The sequence below is a fragment of the Nicotiana tomentosiformis genome, chromosome 2, assembly GCF_000390325.3.
Source record: "Nicotiana tomentosiformis chromosome 2, ASM39032v3, whole genome shotgun sequence".
Classification (NCBI taxonomy): Eukaryota; Viridiplantae; Streptophyta; class Magnoliopsida; order Solanales; family Solanaceae; genus Nicotiana; species Nicotiana tomentosiformis.
This window is the reverse complement of record NC_090813.1, coordinates 144,766,091-144,774,673: the sequence shown is the minus strand read 5'-3', so window position 1 is coordinate 144,774,673 and position 8,583 is coordinate 144,766,091. Positions and strand designations below refer to the sequence as shown.

The 8,583-nt window shown below is 33.5% G+C and overlaps 1 long non-coding RNA gene across 1 annotated transcript; it reads left to right on the top strand.

The window, feature by feature from the left end:
• Positions 1–239: 239 nt before the first annotated feature.
• On the top strand, positions 240–5,229 carry LOC108943433 (uncharacterized). Its single transcript, XR_001967362.3, has 2 exons — positions 240–477; positions 1,103–5,229. It is a non-coding gene; the product is annotated as an uncharacterized lncRNA (long non-coding RNA).
• Positions 5,230–8,583: the final 3,354 nt, after the last annotated feature.

The window sequence follows — 8,583 nt, the reverse complement described above, 5'->3', positions numbered from 1 at the left end:
TGCAAGTTGCAAGCAACTCATGCAGACAACTTACAAGCAGCTAAAGAAAAGCCTTGCAGCTGCTTCCTGAAAAGCCTCACAGCTGCTTCCTTTCTTCTATAAATAGAGGAGTTTTCAGTTCATTATGTACATGGATTTGAAGTTGAATAATATATCAGTTTCTCTCTATATTTGTCTTTACTTTACTGTCTTTATTTTATAACAGTTCTCAAGTTTTTATTATTTCAACTTTTCCTCCGTACAAAATAAAATAAAATCTTCCCTCCAATCTTTTTGAACAAGAATTAAGTTCCCTCCAATTAGAAACCAATACGACTTCTGCCAAAAAGGAAAAAAAAGATAACAAAACCTATTCCCTTTCGACAGTCTCCGACCTACGAAATCGCTAACAAAATCGTTGCGGCCTGCGACGGTCTCCGGCCTGCCACAGCTCCGGCGATCTTCCCCAATCCCAGGAAACTTTCTCTTCTTCCCCAGGTAAATTTTGCGACATATGCTGTCAATCTTCTCCCTCTCATCTGTCTTTCCCAAATCTGCAAAAGTTTGCGAAATCTTCCCCAAATTAGCTAAGAATGAGAGCTTCGATTTATGGAGCATGAATGTATAGGAGTTTAAGGTAAGCAGAGTTCCGTCATGACTGCTAATAAATTAATATCAATGGATAAATTACATAGGTCAATGGGTTGCAATTGGAAGTCGGTATCTACTCTTTAGACTTTAGGGGCATACGGCGATTGATGCTGAGTTGAAATAGTCATGCTTTTGATTTTCTTGTCTTGTTGTGATGCCAAATAGATTCACTAATTCTAGTATTATGGCAAATAGGTTGATATAGTTCTGAACTTCCTCCTAAATCCATTCTCTTCATGGAAAATGGATTCAAGTTATATATTATTTTCCTTGTAATAATTGCAAAGAAAACATTACAAAAATATAGACTTGGATAACTTAAAGAAGAAAAGAGAATACCCTTAACTTAATTTGTCTGTTTGCTTTTTTTCTTCAATATATATCGGATCTTCCCCAAATTTGCTCGATTATGCTCAATCATCCCTGTCAATCTTCTCCCTCCCATCTGTCTTCAACTTCTCTTTTCATGTAGGTTTCAAGATTGCTGCAGAAATCATTATCCTCCTTCACTTTCTTATCTTTATCAGTAAAATATTCTGCTTAGCAGGTACCAATTTGTGATTCTTGATATCCAACTATGGCGTTTTGGGATTTGTGAAAGTATAGCCTTTTTTGTATTTGCTAAATCGTTTGTGATATCTGGCTGCTGTTAAATTGATAGTCGATTGATTGAATTGATTCCTCCTCTGTTCCTCTATTGTTTTATGAACTAGGGAATTTGTCGCTCGCACGGTTATTAATCACATCAATGTATATTTAGAATTACATTTAGTTGAGATAGAATAGATACTTGTTTAAGTATATATGCATAAGCAAGTTTGAGTATCCCTGTTAGGTACACAATGATACTCTAAAAAAAGAACACACAGAGCAAATAATACTATCTAAGCTTATTCTCCATTGAACTATCTACTCAAGACTCCAAAAAACTATCAATAAAGGCAAACATGTGATTACTGGTTGAATATAAATAGATATAGTTGTTCAAAAAATCTATCAATAAAGGTAAACAGGTAAGTCATTTGCTTCATTAAATGGAAATGTTCACCATTGATAATGAACATCCGCAAGGCTTACTTGTTTCATTAGATGTTAAAAATCACTATTGATAATGATCATCCGCAAGGCCATGTTATCACTATTACTTATCATGTAAGAAAGATACAACTTAGTAAATAAAAGAGTGAAAGATAAAGAATGATTAAAGTAAAACGGAAGGAAAATCTAATGTTGTTCACTTTCTTCCTTACTAGTTGCTTTGGAGATGACTTTGTCCTCTATGAATAAGCCTCTCTTGATGGACAATAATTATTTTATTCATTTTCACTAGGAAAATAAATTCTTTTTTGGGAGCAGTTACTCCAGAACCCCATTTCCATGAATAACTTGACCAAAAATATTTTAGCGAGTTGTATTGAAGCCTCAATCTCCTTTTACCATAGCTGTTTCATTCTATGGAAGCTTCATTTTGGTGGCTTTGTCATGCCAAAAATAGATGTTTGGTTCTCATCATCTATATGAATGATATTGAATGGATCCACAATGTATATGAACATCTTCACTGTAGGTTCTACTTTTCATGTTCTCTTTTTTAATGCATCTCTTTTGTTGTTTTAGAAGCAAAACGTGTTTTGCATACTCATTTCAGAGACATTACCACTCGGTTATAATTTTATACTTTTAATATATAAACTAACTTATATTTCATTTAGCTTTAGAACTAGTTATACTGATGCTCAATGAACAAAAGAGTTATAAACAAATTGGTAAAAATGGAGTATATATCTGGAGATTCAACAAATAGGAGTAGTAAGTTATGAAATTTTAAAATATATGATATATGGTTCTTTCTATAAATTATAAGTTTAATAATTCTATTCTTAAAAAGTTTATGAACCAATATGTGAAAACCATAGAAGAAGTATAATTTATAAGTTTAATAATTATATTCTTAAAACATTTATGAACCAATATGTGAAAACCATAGAAGAAACTAAAGATAGTTTAACTGTTTGATTGTTTTAACTGTTAAAATGATAGGTTTAATAGGTTTCTGTTTTTTAGTTTTAATTGTTAAAATGATATCTTTGGTCACATGTTCGTGGTAAAGCAGGTTCTTTGTGAAAATGTGAGGGTAAGGCTGCATACCACATAGGTATTTTAGGTACAAGATAAGCCCATTACAATTTCTTGAGTAGTTAGTAACTCAATGTAGTTTAAGTGAAGATAAGTTAGTATCTAATGAGAAAACATAGAAACTATTAGATTGCACCTTAGATTTAATCCAATTGGGGTTAGTTATACGAATAATTTATATTCACCCAGCTCAATATAGACCTATTTTACTCAAATATTCAATAATACTATAAAGCTAGAGATTCTTTACATCTTGCAAATTATATTCTTGACCAAAAAAAAATGATCTCGATTATATTTTGGTCTCAACTAGTTGGTATGTGCTACATGCATCATTTACTTCCATTTTGTTCTGTTCTTCACTAACTTTGCTTGGATTTCGAGAGGTTATAGATCTTTTAAGACAATTTTCCCTTTTGATTTTAAGTCCACCTTCAATCATCATTGTGTTGCACCTATAGACCGGTGTATTTGGAGGTCTATGTAGCATGGCTAAACAATATTAAGTGAACTTCTCATATTTTATCCTCTATGTCTGGTACTTGTACCTCCTATCAAAATTTTGATTTATAATCTTGTCCTACATCTGGTTAATATCTGCTAGTAGTTGTAACTGTTCCCATGTTCTTTGAACCTGAAACTTGCCAAATTTCTACCCCCCTAGATCAAATAATACTTGCGCGACGAGGTACTCTGGCATGCGAACAGATGGTATTTCGGAACCGTACCTTGCTGCATTTCTCGTCCTCCATAATTCCCATGTGATTAGAGCAGGTAGTATTTTAACCATGAAGGACGACACTACATTCAACATTTTGTGACCCCACTACATTGTAGCAGAATGTGTTTGAATTGCAATCCTCTAATAGAAACGCCAAATATTCCAGCAAACTTATTCCATATAGCTGTTGCAAAATCGCATGAGCTAAACATATGCTCTACTGATTCCAGTTCTGAGGAAGAAGATGAGCAGCAATGGCATCTTGTCACCAGGTTACACCCAAACCTTGCAATGCGGTCGTCTGTCCATGTGATGAAAGCTATTTTAAAGGGTATATATTATTCCAGATTTTGATGTATGTTGGTGATTGTTCTCTCTTTTGTCTTAGTAATTCCCTTGTCTATGCCACCGTGAAGTTACCCCTGTTGTTTGGAAGCCAGATTGATCTGTCCGATGTCTTTGAATCAAGGGCTATGACATGTTCTATCTCATTTTTAGCCAATTATGGAATGTCTCCTATAATATCCAGGTTCCATGCTCCATTGTTGTATACGTCAGCTAAAGGAATACTTCTAGGCTTGGTACCTTCTTCCATATGTCGTGCAAGAACTCCTTTTTTGGTCCAATTGTCATACCAAAAGCATATTTGACCTCTTCCTGGTACCCATATCAAATTCTCCTCCACATTTTCTTTAATATTACATATTGCTTTCAAATGCATCGATTGTCCAGAATACCATTGTGCGGTATATGGATGAGATCTTCTACAATATTTTGCTAGCATGAATATCAAAACTTAATCATTTCAAATACTTGAGTTACATTCATGGTATGAATTGAGATGATTGAACTTATAAGTATAGTGATAGCTAAAGTTTTCTCTTGAATTGGAGTATTATTTCCAGGATTACTAGTAACAAGGAGTAGTGTAGTCTCTTGTTCTGTTTTGTTGCTTTTTTAGGTCTGAATTTTAAGTTGAAGGTAGTTTAATTTGGTGACGTTTTGCTGGAGAAAGTGAAAAAACTTTGCTCGGGTACTGTTGTGGATGAATTGAAAAATGAAAAGCTAATTTGAAAAAATGTAACCTGCCAATTAGTTTGGAGACAGAGTTAGGTGTTTATTGATAGAGACACAAAAGAGAAGCTTTTAGTTGGACTAACTTGCTTTTAGGCAGTTTTGCATTAGCTGTAGAGGAATAAAGTGTCTCTTCCATTAAAGCAAACCTAAGTAGTAGCTTGGGGCCTTTTGAGAATGAAAAATACTCTATTGTTAAGGGACCATAGTGAATGTTTAGTTATATGATATATTTATTTTTCATAGTTATAAAGTTCTGCTAGTCCATTTTCCCCTTCTGAGTACTTGGAAGTGAATTGACCAAAAGTTTGACTTGTCTGAGACCTTCTGTTTATGAATTGTGACAGTGATGGAATCTTCAAGATGTTTTTTTCACATTGTATTTTATCTTCTGATACAATTATTTTATAATTTCAGATCATACAGTTTGATGTTCGATAATTCAACGAGTGGAAGATTTCAAAATAATGAAAAGTTACGAAAATTATTTGAACACCATCATTCGTCTAGATTAGTTATATAATGGCATTAGTTATTTAGTTCAAACAATATAAGTTTAGTTATTATGATATCAATATTTTTGATTAGTACTTCCTTTTGTTTGTTAAGATTTAATGAGATATATTATGTTTTTTTTGAATTAATATTAGTATATTTTCTTATTTGGGTCTGGATAAATGTAGTAACTATTATTAATGGTGGCTACAATATTGCTATTACCGCTTGTGACTTTTACCGCTAATTTAGTTGGATATACCAGCTATATAAATAGACGATAAAGGGGCAAATTAAGATGTTTTCACAAGGGATATTGCGGCTTTTATAATTGTTGTAAAGTAATTGTCGTTAAAAATATTGACTTTTAGCGGCAATTTAGTTAAACATATTAGCCACTAAAATGGCAAACTAAGATGTTTTTAGAAGAAATACTATGGCCATTTTAATTGCCACAAAATAATTGCCGTTAAAGATGTGAACTGTTAGCGTCAATTATTTTGAATTTAGCGGTTATACAAATGGATGCTAAAGGAGTATAATTAGCCGTTATGGATTGGATTTAGTAGCCATTATAATTGCCGCAAACAATTGCTGTTGAAGATGTGAACTTTTCGCGGCGATTATTTTGAATTTAGAGGCTATACAAATGGATGCTAAAGCAGTATAATTAGACGTTACATATTGGATTTAGTAGCTATTATAATTGCCGCAAACAATTGCCGTTAAAGATAATAATCTTTAGCGGCAATAAAATATACCTTTTACCAGCTTTTGTGACAATAGCTGTTAAAGGCATTAAACACTAATGGCCGGTAAAACATATAGCGGCTATTGTTATTAGTCGTTTTGTATTGCCGCTAAAGCTCATTTTTGTTGTAGCGCTAGTCTTTAGTTGTGACGAGACTTCTGGGGATGATGGTACTCACTGTAGGAGGAGCAGCTTCATTGGCTTTGCCTTTGTTCTTTGAGGAACTAAGGTTTTTAGAAGAAAAGGCCATTCTATGTTAGAGAAGAAGGAAAAACCTTTTTCTTACGAAGAAAATTAAAGAAAGGTTGAAGAACAGTGTACGAGTTGAATGAAGAGAGTTTGAAGAATTATGAAATGAGAATGAAGGAGGTTGATGCGTATAAGTAAAGGTTTAGGCAGCTAAACTTGTGGTCATAATTACCTCGATAGCTGGCAAAAGTTATGCTGAATCGTGCGATGGTGTGTGTTCGGGGCATTAAATATGGAGAGACGTGCGTCTAATCAACCGTCAGAAACTTTTCAAAGGGGTTAGTAAATTTTCCTCCAAAAAGAATGTTTCTACCAACTTCCGGGTGACACAAAGTTATGCCACCGGAAAGCAGGGAGACAATCTGTATAGAGTAAAATATGTTATATTAAATGATCGCATAAGCAAGTGACACGTGGAATCGAAGGCAGAGGATAGCTGAAACCGAAGGCAACTAATCCGTCTGTTACCGGAAAGAATGATACTCATAAAGATGAAATAAATGCCCACCACTCGGTAGCATTTAATGAAGAATATCCTACAGCATTTAGTACACTACCTGTTACAAGGAATATGGCATTCATGCCTGCCGTTACACATTCTTCTATGGCCTTCATAATTAACACTAAAGTAGGACTTGATCCTAAGACCTTGTTCCCTAGATGCAGCTATAAATAGTGAGCTCTATTATCATTGTAAATGACACAAATTTTCTGGCAAACATACACTACACTCTATTCAAAGCTTAATATAATTTTATCTTCTTGCTTTATTGTTGTGCCCGAAAGGCGTGCTCCTGGAACTGTTATTTATGCTATTTCGAAGGTTAAGTATTGCGTATCTATATAATTCATCTATTATTTTAGGATCAAATTAATTCACTTGTTTCAAAGCTATATTTTCGAAATTCACTAATATTCCTTCAGCTAACATAGACATTAACCTCTACAAAATGATAGATTGATGAAACATAATTTCTTTTTTCTTTTCTAATAAGAGTTGTGACTGATGAGTTTTTCGTCGATTAATGGCTTTCACATACTTACGGTAGATCTACTCATTTACTAATATGCACATATACCATGTGTCAGTATCAATCTGACTAAGACCAATAATTGTAAGAAGCTTGCACATTACTAGTACTAGTAAACTATACATTCTACAGAGTTTAGCAACCCCAAAGTCTATATACTATACATTCTACAGAGTTTAACAACCCCAAAATCTGTATACTATACATTACTAGTATACTATACATTCTAATACAAACTTTCAAACAAAAAGCTAGGCAAAATAGAGATATGCTTCATTCCTATCCTCAGTTTAACAAATACTGAGATCGTCCAAACGGCAGAACTTACCTAAAAGAGACCCGTAGTTATCAATGATTGGTAAGCCCAGTTGCAGTGAAAAATTGACTGCCATATCACTTGAAAGTTGGACCACTGCCCCATCCACAAATCTTCATCCTCTTGACTTGCTTCTCCTTGCACTAGAATCAGTCGGCATATTGCTTTGCAGCTTGACCTTCTTTGAGCTCTGAAAGTCTAGTTTCTTAGACTAATATTAAACACATAAAGCTTTCTCAGTTTCGCCTAGAATCCCAAACAAATGTTTTGTCATACTAATGGTGTTTGTAATTTCGGAAGTATATTTTCCTGATTTTTTCTTTTGAACCACCATAGTGACTTAGTTCGTGAAAATCAATCCCCTGGTCACTTCCTCCATTAGATGAATTTGATGTTGGAACCTCAATTTCTGAGAATGAGGGTTGGTGACGATGATATAGAGACCACATTGTAGCTTCCCAACTTTCACTATATTTTCTTGATAAATACAATGATTTTGTATCTGATTTCATAACTTTATCAACCTTATATATATATATATATATATATATATATATATATATATATAAAAGGTTGAATAACTCTAGAATTGAAGGGAACAAACTTATTATATCGCGTTCGTTGCTGATTTCTTCTTTGCTGGGAGTCCGCCATTACTATGAATTTACTTATACTTTGTGTGAGATCTAAGTTGATTTTAGTGATGCAAAATAACGAATTACTCCTTATGTGCAGGAACAGTTTCTGAGCAATAGCATGGAGGCATAAAAGAATCAAAATGTTACACCCCATATTTTCATACGTGAAAGTACGCCATAAATAAATTGTTGAAAGCTCGAAAATGAGATATTACATCCCGCATTTTCGTACGTTAAAGTTTTGTCGTAAGTTAATCGATGTAAGTTCGGGAATGAGATTATTTTGAAATTTTAAGCATTCTGCTATTTCAAACAAGTGACGAGTAAATTCGTGAAGGTGAGAGGGTAAGCAAATCGAAGGAAATGAATTTCGTCAAAGTTTGACATTTTGGGATAAAATATGGCCCGAGTTAAAATACTCGGTATTTATGAACTAGTACCATATAAGGTAACACATGGCCATGATAGTGAAGTATATAAGGTATGCTAAAAATGAACAATATTTTAAGTAATTTGGGATAATTCTTAATTATGAGGATTAT